The following is a 14,640-nucleotide window of genomic DNA, read 5'->3' as shown; positions in this document are numbered from 1 at the left end:
CAACTATCATAGGCAAGCAAGCTTGAGAACTTAGCAATGAAATAACTCAAAAAAGAAACAGAACACCCACTTAAAACAATGTACTCAATCCATTAAGGAGTACAAAGGATGTAATAACTCAAATTCCAAAAAGTATTCCAAAATTAGACAAAACTTAAATAACTGATACATGTAAAATTGACTTTAAATTTCTACAAATGATACAATCTTATTGTGTAAGTTTTAATTAATCTAAATATGTTGTGACTCCTAGCCACAGCAAGATTTCTGCTATAAGACTAGATGTCCAACTCCGCATGTTGGCAAGGAATTTTGCCTGCAAAACTTAGAAAGTCCAGCAACCACTGAATCACATGGTCAGGCAAAATTCCCAAAATATACAGAGTTAAGATTCTGGCCAGGAAAGCAATGTTGAGAAATTATCCCATTTATGTTAGAACTGCACTAAACAAGTTATAGCATAAAGCAGTGTGAATGTTGAGGTATCTGACTGTAAGGGTACTGGGTTTATAAAAAAAATTCTATTGTCTGTTTATCACTTACTACACAACAGTCACAATAACAAATACTAATGTGAGTCAAGGTGCTTAACTGAAATTATAGAAATTATGCAAAATTCATGGCTTAGCTTTAACTGCCAAATTAATAGTTTCATTATTAATGAATAAATGATTCATAAATGGAAACATTAACCCATGGTTTGCAAATTACTGTGACCTTTGCACCATTCCACCATTAGCTTCACAGATCTATTACTCATCTTCTGCTTTCCCATTACTTTCAAGAAATATCCGTAATTGCAAATTGACCGACAACTAAATTCATTGCACAATAGAAAATGTAATTGATCATTTACCGTTTAATTTTCTCTATTTCTTTGTCCGGCCCTTATTTTACTCTCTTTATAGTTCTGAGCAAGGATGAGTTTGAGATTGGCTGGGAGGCTAATTGCATGTATAGAGAAGTTCATTTCATTCCAACTCTAGCATGATAGGCTTTTATGTGAATGACCTCATCTGATGACAATTTCAACACATCAATAAGTATTTAAGAGCATTTAACAAGCATTTTAACTCAGTTCACATAGTTTTCCTGGGCATCTTGGAATTTGCTAGCAAGTGCAAAAAAAAATGCACTGGAAAAAGAATTAATGGATAATTGGGACCTTAACAGAATGAGGCAAAATATATATGAGAGGGCTGAATTAGGTTACAGAAAGCTGCAAATATCTATAACCATCTTTTGTGATGTAGGTTTTTGCAAATAAAATGACAGAGGTGTATTATATTTCAGAAAAACTGTATCAACTCATTTATTGTACTCCAAAAACTCAACAAAAAGCATGGTAGAAGTCCTTTACATAATTACATCTTCTCGTCAGACCAGCCTTTTAAAGTGAAACCCCAACTCAATGTTGGTGGTTGTGAATTATGTACTTTTCCTCCGATTATGTTACCCTACAGTGACGTTAATGTTCAGACATGTCAAAAAATAAATGCAGCAGCTGCTCTCATGTTAACTTTGTGGATATTTTTATATTTTTCCTGAGAAGATGGTGGTAAGTTGCCATATTAAATCACCACAGTTCTTGTGATGAAGAGTTGCTGGCTAGCATTTGGACCCAGTAACACAAATATGCTTCCCAATCAGAACAGTCCATGACTTGGAACTTGCAAGAGATGGTATTTCCATGATTTGTTCCCTTCAGCCTTCTGGTGTAGAGGCTGTAGTTTTGAAAGGTGCTGTCAATAAAATCTTGACAAGCTGTGGCAGTGCATATTATAAACTGTACACATCACTGTCATAGTGGCCCAGTTGTAGAGGCAATGTTTAGGAAGGAAGACAATGAGACGAACAAGTGGGCTCTTTGTACTGAAGAACATCACATCTCCTCAGTATTCTTGTAGGTGCAATCATTCAGATAAATAGAGAACGTGTCATCAGACTCCTGACTGAAACCTAACAGATGGCTGAAATGCTCTGCGTAACATAACAGAGGCTACCCAACCTCTGATATGACCTTGTGGTTCACACAGTTATGCTTCTTGTTAATCATCAATCAGACTTTGATTCTTCCATACTTAGTGATGACAATGTGGTGGTTGGACCTTATCTTGCCGACATTGCCGACATTAGTGTGGTACAAACGTTATTTGCTGCTTTGCCTTTCAGACCATGGCACAGGCTGAAAAAGGGTCTCGGTCCAAAACGTCCTTGTTCATTCATTTCCATAGATGCTGTCTGACCTGCTGAATTCATAGAAAACCTACAGCACAACACGGGCCCTTCAGCCCACAAAGTTGTGCCGAACATGTCCCTACCTTAGAAATTACTAGGGTTACCCATAGCTCTCTATTTTTCTAAGCTCCATGTACCTATCCAAAAGTCTCTCAAAAGACCCTATCGTATCCACCTCCACCACTGTTGCCGGCAGCCTATTCCACGCACTCACCACTCTCTGTATAAAAACTTACCCCTGATATCTCCTCTGTAGCTACTTCCAAGCACCTTAAACCTGTTCCCTCTTGTGGCAGCCACTTCAGCCCTTGGAAAAAGCCTCTGACTACCCACACGATCAATGCCTCCAGCATTTTGCATGTATTGCTTTGGATTTCCAGCTTCTGCAGTCCTTTTGTGTTTATGGCATAGGTCTTGTTTCATAATGATACAGGTAACTTCATTATCTGAATCAGAATCAGAATCAGGTTTATTTCACTGACAAATTGTGAAATGAGTCGTTTTGTGGCAGTAGCACCGTGCAAGATATAAACAATTATGATAAATCACAATAAAAATAAACCAATAAAAAATGCAAAATAGGACCAGAGAGTTAATGTTCATCAGCAGTTGGCAGAGGGTAAGAAGCTGTTCCTTAAATGTTGAGTGTACATCTTCAGGCTCCTGTACTTCTGCCCTGATGATGTGTGTTTCACGCTCACTTTTCACTGAGTATCTGTTTGGTGAACATTCACCACCTGGTGAATATTCAGCTTTGTCGTTTGTGTAACTTAGAGGAGCATAAACATTTGGTCAAATTTTCATTATTTGTAAATAATGATTAATATACTTATTCGCAGTCAGTGTCTTTTGTCTCACTCACCAAACCCACGATCCTGATCCGACATTATACACAGCAAGCCCAGTGGGTGGTCTGGCTATGTGAGCACATCAAAAGCTCATGACAGATTCATTCTGTGCCCAGTATGTGGTGTCATTCAGAGGGACAGAGATCAGTGATCCTATACTTGAGTGCATCAGAACTCGAGAGCATACCCAACACTTCGATATGTTCAGGTGATAAGCATATTCCATCGACATTATTAGTCGAGATCACCATCGCGGTTGTGGTGAGGACCAGCAGCAAAGTCATGGACATTTCTGCAATGTAGGAAAGCCACTATCACTCCCTTTTAGTTAGTCATTCCCTGTTCTCCTGGAGAACACTACATATTACCTGGCCCCCGTGTCACAATCTCCCCCCTCTCTGGTAGCCCGGTTGGTTGTGTACCCATGCCTTTCCCAACTCCTCTTCCAATTCCAACTCCTCTACTTTTGGGGGTGGGGTCGGGTTCTCAGACACAGCCGGTCTGGAGTTCAAATTGTCCACTGCCTGTTGTAGGACACCCTACCACCACTGCAGAGAGCATGTCGGTGTTAACAATTTAATCTGTTGTTTTGTCAGCCCATTCATCTGCTTGATCAATCCGGAAGCCTACAGGTAATAGGGAATGTTGAATGTCCCAGACTCTGCAGTCCATTTTTGGACCTTAGTTCCAGGAAAATGCGAGTCATTGTCTAACTGTATTTCCCAGGAGGTTCCATACATAAACATTGTCGATGAGAAATTGTACGTTTCTGATCAACATGGCTACAGGGCACTGCCTCCAGTGCCTCCAAGTAAGTATCCATCATAGTCAACACATGCCGCTTCTTATTAAGCACAGGTAAAGGCCCAATGTGGTCTACTTGCCAAATCTAGCCTGCACCCATATCTCTCCCAATTTGTCCTCAAGGGTCCATCAGCCAACCCTTTGGCTTGACCTGTTGGCATGTTGAACAATTCACTACCACTATTTTGGCTTCATTTAATACCATTCACACCCTTCAAGCCTCTTCCCATTTCCTAACTCCTACTCCTAGATGAAGGGGGATCTTAGTGAAACCTTCTAAATGTTGAAAAGCCTCGACATGGTGGATGTGAAAAGGATGTTTCCCATGGTGAGGGAGTCTAGGACAAGAGGGCATAGCCTCAGGATAGAGGGGTCATCCATTTAAAACAGAGATGCAGACATATTTCGTTCACCAGAAGGTGGTGAATTTGTGGAGTTTATTACCACATGCAGCTGTGGAGGCTAGGTCATTGGGTGTATTTAAGGTAGAGCTTGATAGGTTCTTGACTGGACACGGTATCAAAGGTTCTGGGGAGAAGGCCGAGGAGTGGAGCTGAGGAGGAGGAAAAAGGATCAGCCATGATTGATTGGCGGAGCAGACTCAATGAGTCTAATGGCTTAATTCTGCTCCTATGCCTTATGGTCTTATGGCCTTATAGAGATGAATGGGGAACAGCTATTGTAACTATGTATACCTTAATGGTACAGAACAGTGTGGCATTTCTACAGTGGGAATATATTGTTTCGGGGCGAGAGTTTTTCCTACATTGAAGGGCGTATACTGGTTGTGAGGCTCCCAGTGCTAGCTTGTCTGCCAGTGGACTGGTCTGACTGCTGCTCCCCGGGAGTATATATTGTGCTATATGTGTGTCACATTGATGGTCTGGCCAAACACCCAACCCACAGGTCTAAATGTCAGAAAAAGGGTATCACGGAGGTGGACCAGTTCTGGATGATAACTTTTGTCTCACATGGTACTGCATGGTTTTCAAGGGGAGTCATCTTGATGGCCTCAGATAGAATAGAATGGCTTTCAATTATACCATGGCAAAGGAGGGAGACACATGCAGTGTGGTAGGCCAGGAGTGTTGTACATACATCCTTGATGAATCAGAGAATATAACAGATTTGGCTGACCGTGTCCAACAGTCGGCAGGTAAGATACAGAATGTAGGATATCACTTCCATAACTATTATATACTGGAGGGAGCTGGTGGCCCTTTGGAGCACCGGGAAGCTGATGGGTTACCATAGTGCATTGGGGTGTTACTATAGCCATTCTGCTTTTGTGCTTAGTAGTTTTGTGATTTGCTTGTAAAATGGTGGGGCATCTGCAGGAGTTGCATTAAAGTCGGTGGGCCAGGTGTAACAGGGTTGCAACCCTGAGGAGGGGAATGTACTATAAAGGGTTAATTTTTGTGTTTGTCAAACATCTCACCACCACTGTGACCATGATTGTAACAGGACTTTGATTGCTTCTGTGGGAATACAACCACGTGAATGCAAAACTATCATGGGAACAGAACGTTAGATGAGTACAGGGGTGGGACCTTGAAGAGTGGTGGGAAGTGAAGATGAGTTCTCATTTGGTGGTTTGAGATGGAGCTATCTATTGGTCCACTTACTGCGGTGTTTCATATCAGTGGAAAGAGTATAAAAGTATAGCGGGCGGGGGTCTTGAGAGTAGTCCTTACCGGTGGGCTGGTCATGAACTGCACCACGGATCAAGTGGGAGGTGTGCTGCAGTGACAGAAGCCTGTGCATTCCTAGATAAGTGTTGCAATGCTTGCAATTCTGTCCCAGTAAATAAAGTCTGTAGTTATTAGTAGATAGTTGGAATTTGTGTCTTTCTGCCTATCTGAGCCGATTCAGAGAACCTTTTGTTGTAATGAAACACCAGTCCTAAACACAGTAACAGACAGTTTAAAATGCATTCCACCTGTTCTGCTGGCTCATAGAAAGGGCAAAAATATCCAAGGCATCCTGGAGTGAATGCCTCTGAAAGCTCATGGTTTACATAATGAAGTTAACCATGTGCTTTGTCGATGTAGCAGGATGTACATTATAGCGAAGGGGATGAGAGGAGACATGATAGAGGCGTACAAGATAATAAGAGGAATGGAAAGAGTGGATAGCCAACGCCTCTTCCCCAGGGCACCACTGCTCAAAACAAGAGGATATGGATTTAAATTATTTCTTTACATAACAACAGTAAAAAAAATTTTTATCAACAATTTTAGAGCGTATAATAGCAGTCCAACTATTCACTAATTCATTGCTTTTTCACCTTTCATTGAGATGGATAGGCTTGGCGCTGTGATATCAGCTTCCCAGCATCAGGCTAAGTGCCATTCAGAAGGAGTCTCAGGTCCCCAGGTTCAGTAATTTACAGTCTGTTGTGTTGCTTTGAAAGAACCTTTGGCAACTGCACTGAAACCACACTCTACTAAATATGATGTTGGAAATGCAATAAAGAACATCATTAACTTTTCTACCATGTAAGATAACGTTCAGAGATTTCTTTCTGCAACCAAACATCTTAATATGGTTTTTTGAACCTCGGCTTCTGTTCAAAGTCATTTTGTAAATGAGATCAGTTCTTCCTCTATTCTTCCTGTTAATTCCTCATTACCAGTGTTCAGGAATGGATTTATTATTCAGTCTGAAATTTGGATCAAGGGACAATCCAAAATCTCTCTGACATGTCTTTATGCAACTCACCCATGTGGGCACAGTGTACTTGAAGATCATCATCTAGTATTCTTTCCTTCTGTTGCAACTCAGAGAGGCTTGGAAATTGGAAAAGGTCACAAGAGTCGATCTTGCACTTAAGTAGGGTTAACTTGGACAGAAATGTGGAGATGACTGATTTGACTTTGACAACATTCACATCATTTCCTTGCAATTGAAGTCTGATTTCATTAAACATTGTGAATAATTCTGACAAATCAGCATTAAAGCATTCAAGCCTTCAAGGACTTTTAAAACAGTTTGAAAAAACAAATAAAAGCATTTCAGGCAGTTTCCTTTTGAGAGCCTTCTACTGTAACTTTTGTGTGCAACAAGAAGCATTCAAACTGTTCATCATTCTCAATTGTCGCGGCTATCTCTCGAGGTTGAGGATGATAGTCTTCATTCTATTGATCTATTTATGGACTCTCAAGTGGCTTATGAGTCCAATCTTGGCTTGGAAAGTTCTTCTGCATTCAGGACAGGTAGTTCCAGGTGGCAGATCGGGCTTGGTTGTTGCAGCCTCTCTTTCCATTTTCTTCTCCTTTCTTCTAATTCTGCACATCTGTTGGCTTCAAAAGTTGCTGTTCCTTCTCGGATGATGGCTTGCCAGAGTTTCCTGTCCTTGGCATTGGTTTCCCAATTGTTGATGTCGATGTTACATTTCTTCATGTTGGCTTTTAAGATGTCCTTGAATCTCTTCTGTTGTCCGCTTCTTTTACGTTTGGCTTCTTTAAGCTAGGAGAAGATTTGTTTCGGTAGATGTTCGCCTTTCATCCGAACAACATGACCACTCCATCTTAGTTGGTTCTTGATGACGTAGGCTTCAATGCTTGTTGTTTTTGCTTCATTTAACACACTGATGTTGGTTCTTCTATCTTCCCAGCTGATATTGAAGATGTTTCGAAGACAGCGTTGATGGAACTTTTCAAGTGCCTTCAGATGTCGATGGTATGTTGTCCAGGTTTCTGATGCATACAGGAGCATTGGGATTACCACTGCTTTGTACACTAACATTTTGGTGTCAGTTCGGATGTCATGATCATGAAAGACTCTTGTTCGGAGACGTCCAAAAGATGTTCTAGCGCATTTAAGACGATTTTGGATCTCGTCATTAAGGTCGACATTGGAGGAGAGGTGACTTTCAAGATAAGAAAAGTACTACAAAGCAATTGAAATAGTGAAAATTGTGAGCATGGGACTGGATTTCATTTACCGCTGTGATAACAGTAATTAATGATTTGTGCAGCCAATCACTTAGGTGTTCTGCGACAAGATGCTGACTGTGAATTACACAGTTAATGGTAGATATGTCAGGTACAGCATTTTTCAAGAAAATAAAAATCCCATGGTAGCATCCTGACATTGATGCTACTTCTTCTGTTGCACAAGCAAGAATATTAGTGACCAAAATGCCCTTCTCTATGAAAACTGCTGAACAACACAAAATATTGACTCCCTCTCCATATCTGTTTCCAGTCCCCTTGCAAATAACAACACTTGAACCATGCTTTCATCTTTTATGAAGAGAACATAACCAAGAAGCAAAGATTTGTTGTCTGGCAAACTTGACTCTTCCAACTGCAGAGCAAATTCTGTTGTTCTAAATATGTTGCACAATGTGTCTTCCACATTCTCAGACATTTCATCTATTTGTCTTTGAACAAAGTTGCTGCTGAACAGAATCACTTTAATTTTTTGGTCTGGTGACTTATGAAAATCTGTACTCAGAAACTCCCTCAGTTCTTCTCCAATTGTATGGGTCTCTCCAGATTTAGCAGTGGGCAATGAAATGTTGTATTAAACACACTGTTTTGTTGTGCAGTGCAGGCAAACATCTTTTGAATTTTTTTTCTGTTTCTGTAAGATTTCACGGTGACTGAAAATAAGCCAGGTTCTTGTTTGCTTTCTCTGCAATATTTCATGGAGCCTAGATGGTTTCATTGCCTCATTTAGAAAAAAAAATCTTTTTCACACGACAGACATGTTGGTTGCTTGGTGCTGGTATAAATCCATATTTCAGACACTCCACTATACTATCTACGTTTCTTTTTCATTTGCTCTGCTTCTGCCATTTTCCTTATGGATTAATATCCTCAACCTATTGTACTAGTCTAACATCAAGCATTGCGGTCAATAAAGGTGAGTGTTACAACTCAGGCAAAACCTGAATGTTTCCACCTGAATTGGGGCAGTGATATTTCGGTTGGACCATGGGTTAGAGATATGTGGACAAGACCATTCTAAAGGGCAGATCCTGATCTTTACCCTATTGAAAGCCATACCCTACTTCACAGGAACTGCATCGCTGTGTGATTAGAGCATGAGAATCGTAGGAGGGCAATTTTGTTGAAGTGGTAATATACATCAGCTCCCACTTTGTCACAATGGTTCTCTCAAGTGATGCTATGTCTTAATTTGGAGAAAATTAGAAGTCGAACCTTTGAACCTTTATTTGATTTTGAGAAAAGATGAGGTTCATTTGCTCGTTATTATCATTTGAGTTAATTGTTAGATTTTCTCCACGATCTAATTGTAAATATCTGGTATATTTTTTTCTTGCTGGCAGTTTGATGTTTATCTTTAGAAGCCTTTTGTATGACACATGGCTCCGGGGTTGTACACCTAATGGTTTTTCCCCCCCCACATTTCTGCTTAGTAGGGTTTTTTTATTATCACAAAAACTTTTCAATCTTTTGAATAATTTTTTTTTCTTGAGACATTGTGTTGCTTACTTCGATGTACTTGTGTTATTTTTTGAATAATAATAATAATAATAATAATAATAATAATAAAAAGATTTGAAAAGAAAAGAATCGTACTAGCTAACACTGTAGTACGTAGAGACCAGCAATAATGTGGGTTCCTGGCCCAGAAATAACATGATTTCTTCAGTCCAGATTTTTCATGACATGCTTAAAACAGAAGTGACACATTGCATTTCAACAGCTATTAGGTGTTTCGAGCAGAGTCTAAGAGAATGGTGGGTTAGAAAGAGATGAGGTGATTACATGATCATTGTAATCAATTGTGCGGTATTGGGAATCAAATGCTTATAATAACTAATTACTTTCTTAAATTAAGCCCGTAATCTCTCAGCTGCTCCCCTTGCTACCAAGTGCCCCACCACTCCCGTATCTTTATCACCCTTTCAGAAACTCCCACTTCCTACAGTGGGGCAATATCACCCATTTTAGGAACCACTGGCCTAAAAAGTGTGGATGTGTCAATAATGGAAGAGTCTAGGAACGGAGAGCACAGCATCAGAATAAAGTAGAATGATGTCCCTTTAGACAGAGGAGGAACTTCTTTAGGTAGAAGGTGGTGAATCTGTGGGGGTCGTTGCCACAGATGGCTGTGGATGCCAAGTCATTGGTTATACAATATTTAAAGCAGAGTTTAAAAGTTACCTGAGCATCAAAGTTTACGGGGAGAAGACTGAGAGGGAAAATCCATCAGCCATAATCGTATGGCAGATCAGAGTCGATGGGCTGAATTGCCTAACTCAGCACCTGTCTTATGGTTTTATCGTTTGTATCTCAATAAGCTTATCTTTTGTTTCTCCTTTCTGAGCTAGATGTAAGAAGTTTCTCTAATCTCCCAAGAAAATAAGCATGTCTGACAGTAAAGGTCATGCTTGTATATGCAGAGTCTTCTGTAATGAACGTGTCGCTGATTGGAGCATTCTAACTAGCATTCTAATTACTATCACCTCAGCGTCATGAAGTTTGATCACTAACTCATCTAATTTCTATTATTTTGCAAGTGTACTTTGGTATCCTGTTGCCCTTTCATTGATCGCTGCTTTTTGTTGGCTGTATCGACTTAGCACTGGATTGATTACAACTTTTGGGGCTCCTTCATTCCTATTGTCAGTTATTAAAACACTATTCAGCTGCTGCCGTCTGCTGAATAAAACGTGTGGTAAGTATTCTGGCTGGAATAAATTTTTGACTGCTGAAAAGTTTACTGAAAATAAATCATTTTGTCTCATACCTTTAAAAAATTATGTTTTTTTCAACCAATAATATTAAATCCAATCCTTGCTGAAATAGTCTCATCGTGTTTGATCTGGCCTTTGTTCAGATTGATTTCATATTTCATTCATTTAATATAGAGTTTTCTATCTACTTCAACATAGAACAGGTGATGGACATTTGATGAAAGCTGAATTTAAAGATGAGGTCACTGTCTTGCAGTTTCTTGCCACTTTAATTTGCTGCCTTATTGTCCCTCTGACCTCTCTGATCTCTGGCTCTGAATTGTTCCAGTGTACACTGCAACCAATCACCTCACAGCCAATTGGATTCAATATTGAGGTTATTTAATAATTCTGCTGCTCCATTCTTCACCATTTTTAAAATGGTCTTTTCTTTCTTTACTTCTCATATTACTTTACTTTTTCTCCCCAGGGTTACACAAGTGTTCCACTCTTGAGAACTATCCATGAGCCAATTTCACTTTAAACCAATAAAGTCCATTTTCTGTAGCTCCTTTTATACTCCTGTTCCATGTATTCTTGCTACCATTTTTTCAGTTCATTGAATAATAACCCTAATACTACTCATAATTAAAGTAATGGTAAATACGCTGTATCCGTAGAGTGGTGGGGTGGGGATATGTCTCTCCCAAAGGAGGTGTAGCCTGCAGGCCACCCTTGGATAAGGTGTAGGACCTGCATGGCTCCCCAACCAGGGTCATGTGAAACTATAGGATCAGGTGGAGGATGGGCATATGAACAGCTGGTGCATAGCACAATTCCTGGTCATGTGACCACTAATGCTAGGTAGACAATCTCTGAAGGTATTGCTCATGGCTGGGGTCACTCATCCTGCAAACACACCTGCCCAGAAGAAGGCAATGGCAAACCACTTCTTAAAAAATTTGCCAAGAACCATCATAGTCATGGATAGATGGTGATCACTCATATCATACGGTATGGCATATACAGACAAACAAACTATATCCAGTCATTAGTTAAACATATTATTATTATTTTATTATTAGTAGTATCATTATTACAACTAACTTAAAAATGATTTTAAGTTGCATGGGAAAATTTGTGTACAGCCGGATTTTCATAAGTCATGTTGTTTGTAACACAGGGAGCCACTGTATTTGGTTAACAATAAAGCACTCTGGGTAACATTTGCAGGTTTCAAGGTCAGGGAACTTTGTTATACCTACTTAGTTCTTGAGGGATGCAAGGGCCAAAAATCAAACTAATAAACATCTGTTCAAAATAATTGTATGTGACAAGTGTGTCCTTTCCACTGACTTTGTATAATCAGCCATACAATCTTCAATGTTCACTCTGAGTTCTGTTAGTGCTGTAATGTTGAATCCCTGAATGACTTTTTATTGTGTTTTCCTTTCCTTTCTCATGTCTTGTGTTTCCAAAAGTGATACTCAGGCTGTGTTAATAATTGAAGTGGCATGAGGACCTCGAGAAATTCACAGTGTTATAAATTTAACCTTGCAGCACTCAATTTTAAGCATAAAGAAAGTACTTGTTTGCTTATTTCTCCACAATTTAACATTTTTGCCAGATGGTTGGTGTTAATGGATGAAATTTTCAGTGAGTTCTGTTCGGCAGAAGTTCCTTAGTTCAGTGTTTATTATTGTCAAATATCTTCAGTTGCCTATTCAATGACTTCCTTCCAAATTACTACCGTATGTGCAATATTCATCAATAATTGCACAGTGTGCTATTAGGGATTCTTCTGGAGATATGAAACTAAGGACAGCTAATTTTGATTAAAATGAGAACCAGTCTCTATAGAATAAACCCCATTCACAATTTAACTTTGATTGATACTTCAAGGGCATTGAAACTAATCAGTCCCTGCCATGTAATACGAAGTTCATGACAGGTCTGTTTTGTCACTTAAATATTATAGTTAGTTGAATAATCAGGGAGGCATTCCCTACACTGTAATAAAAAAGAAATATTTTGGATGCCTGAAGTTGGTGCTCAGAATTTTTCCAAGCCACCAGTATTGATTATTCAAAGTGTGTTTGAAAGTTTTGATCAAGATTCAGGATTCAGGATATATTTGTTATCAAAGTATGTGACTAGTATTCTACTCTGACATTCGTCTTCTCCAGACAGCCACAAAACAAAGAGAACAATGAAAGCCGTTCAAAGAAAAACATCAACCCCACCCCTCGCAAACAACCAACAAATCACGCAAATGGCAACAAGAAAGAAGAGGCGAAAACATTGGATATAAAAATATAAAACTGAAAGAGTCCAATTTGAACTACAGTCCAATCTATAAATTGCAGAACTTTAGAAGACTTCGTCCTCTGACAACATCGTGAGAGAGAGAAAGACCATTCGAACACAGAAATCTTTCCTTAGGAGCATCAGCTGAGAGACCCATCACACTGACGACGAGCGAGAGGTTATCACGTGCAGAAACTTTCTCTGGCTGCAGCGAGCAAGAGCCTGGTAGCTGGCACTGATCACTTGCTCACCTTCTGCGTTTGCCTCGATGTTTAAATCTTCCTCAATGCTTTAATGGGCATGAAATGGAGTCAATCATGAGCTCGCGCCCCATAGCTAAGCTCCTTTGCCTCAAGGCCGTTCTCCTCCTGGAGTCTTCTTGGAGACAGCGAAGCACTAGATCAGTCAATCGATCTTCAAGCTGTAGATCACTGGCTCTCACAGTACACATAACACATTAAAAATAAAAAGGAGATGGAGAAGTGAAATAAACAGCTTCGTGGACTAACTATAAGATGTCACCTGAGGTAGCATTGTTTGCTGGTGCCATCTTGACCAGGATACACTGCAATTGCAAATATGTAATTCTGCAAAGCTAACTGTCTACATTCAAAAAATATAGCCATTGAAACCACGTTGATAGTTTATTTTTACTCTGGTGTTTAAAAAAGTACAAAACATTCTGTTGAAAGAAGAAAATGATATTCTCTCCATAACATCTACTGTGTGAAATAGATACTTTTAAATCACCCGGTTATAGCTTCTGTGGTGCTCAGTTTAATCAGTCACAACATATATAATTCCATTTTCTTCCTCATAGCAAAGGAAGCAGTTTATGTCTCTGTAAAATCTTGATGGTACACAGGCACAGGTGATGAGCAGCAAATAACGTTTTTTTGATCGAAGTGTCTGATGATGATATTCTCCAACATGGATCAACCTAAAGACATACACTTGACATTCACAGGCATTACCAACACTGATTCCTCCACCATCAACATCCAGGTGGTCAGTGCTGAGGAACACTCAACCGGACTAGCCACACTCCACACTAATGTTGTGGGTACTAAAGCACATCAGTGTTTGGATATCCTGTGTTGAGTGACTCACCTTGTGGCATGCTTTCCAGCAGGTACAAGCCTGGAAAGTGGTGCTAAACTCTCCACTTACTTGCATGAGTGCAGCTCCAACAATACGTATGAAGCTCAATGTCATTAATTAAACCCACTTGAATGGCACACATTTCAACACCCTATAATATCTCTCCATTCACTGCAGAGGCACCATAGCTTCCTTTTGTACCATCTTTGAAATGTAATTCAGGGGCTCACTCTAGTTGCTCTGACAGCTCTTCCCAAACGCCTAATTTCCACCACTAGGAGGGACAAAGGTCACAGGCTAGGACATACCATCTGCTTCACTGACTCTAAATTGTCTTGCTGCTTATCTGTAGCTGATGTGGAAATTTTTCACCCCCTAACACCCAGTTCTGAAATCTATAGTTTAATATCACTCCAAACATATGAACTAAATTTCACTTCACTGTACAGTGGTATCTTATTTTCCAGAATGATTTAGATGAACACAACTATCCACAAAGTGCTTTGCAAGATAAATTACAACAGTGACAATGTTATATCCATCTTTTATATAAATGATTAACAGTAGCAAATTAGTCAGACTCACACTTTGTAATGCAACATTTACAGAGCTTTTATAAATGAGTTTATCATCAGATTTGAAAATCCATAACTAAAAAGGAGTAATTTAAGGCTTCAACTGATTTTGCCC

This window comes from Mobula birostris, chromosome 2 (assembly GCF_030028105.1).
Source record: "Mobula birostris isolate sMobBir1 chromosome 2, sMobBir1.hap1, whole genome shotgun sequence".
Taxonomy (NCBI): Eukaryota; Metazoa; Chordata; class Chondrichthyes; order Myliobatiformes; family Myliobatidae; genus Mobula; species Mobula birostris.
This window is presented reverse-complemented; position numbering follows the sequence as displayed.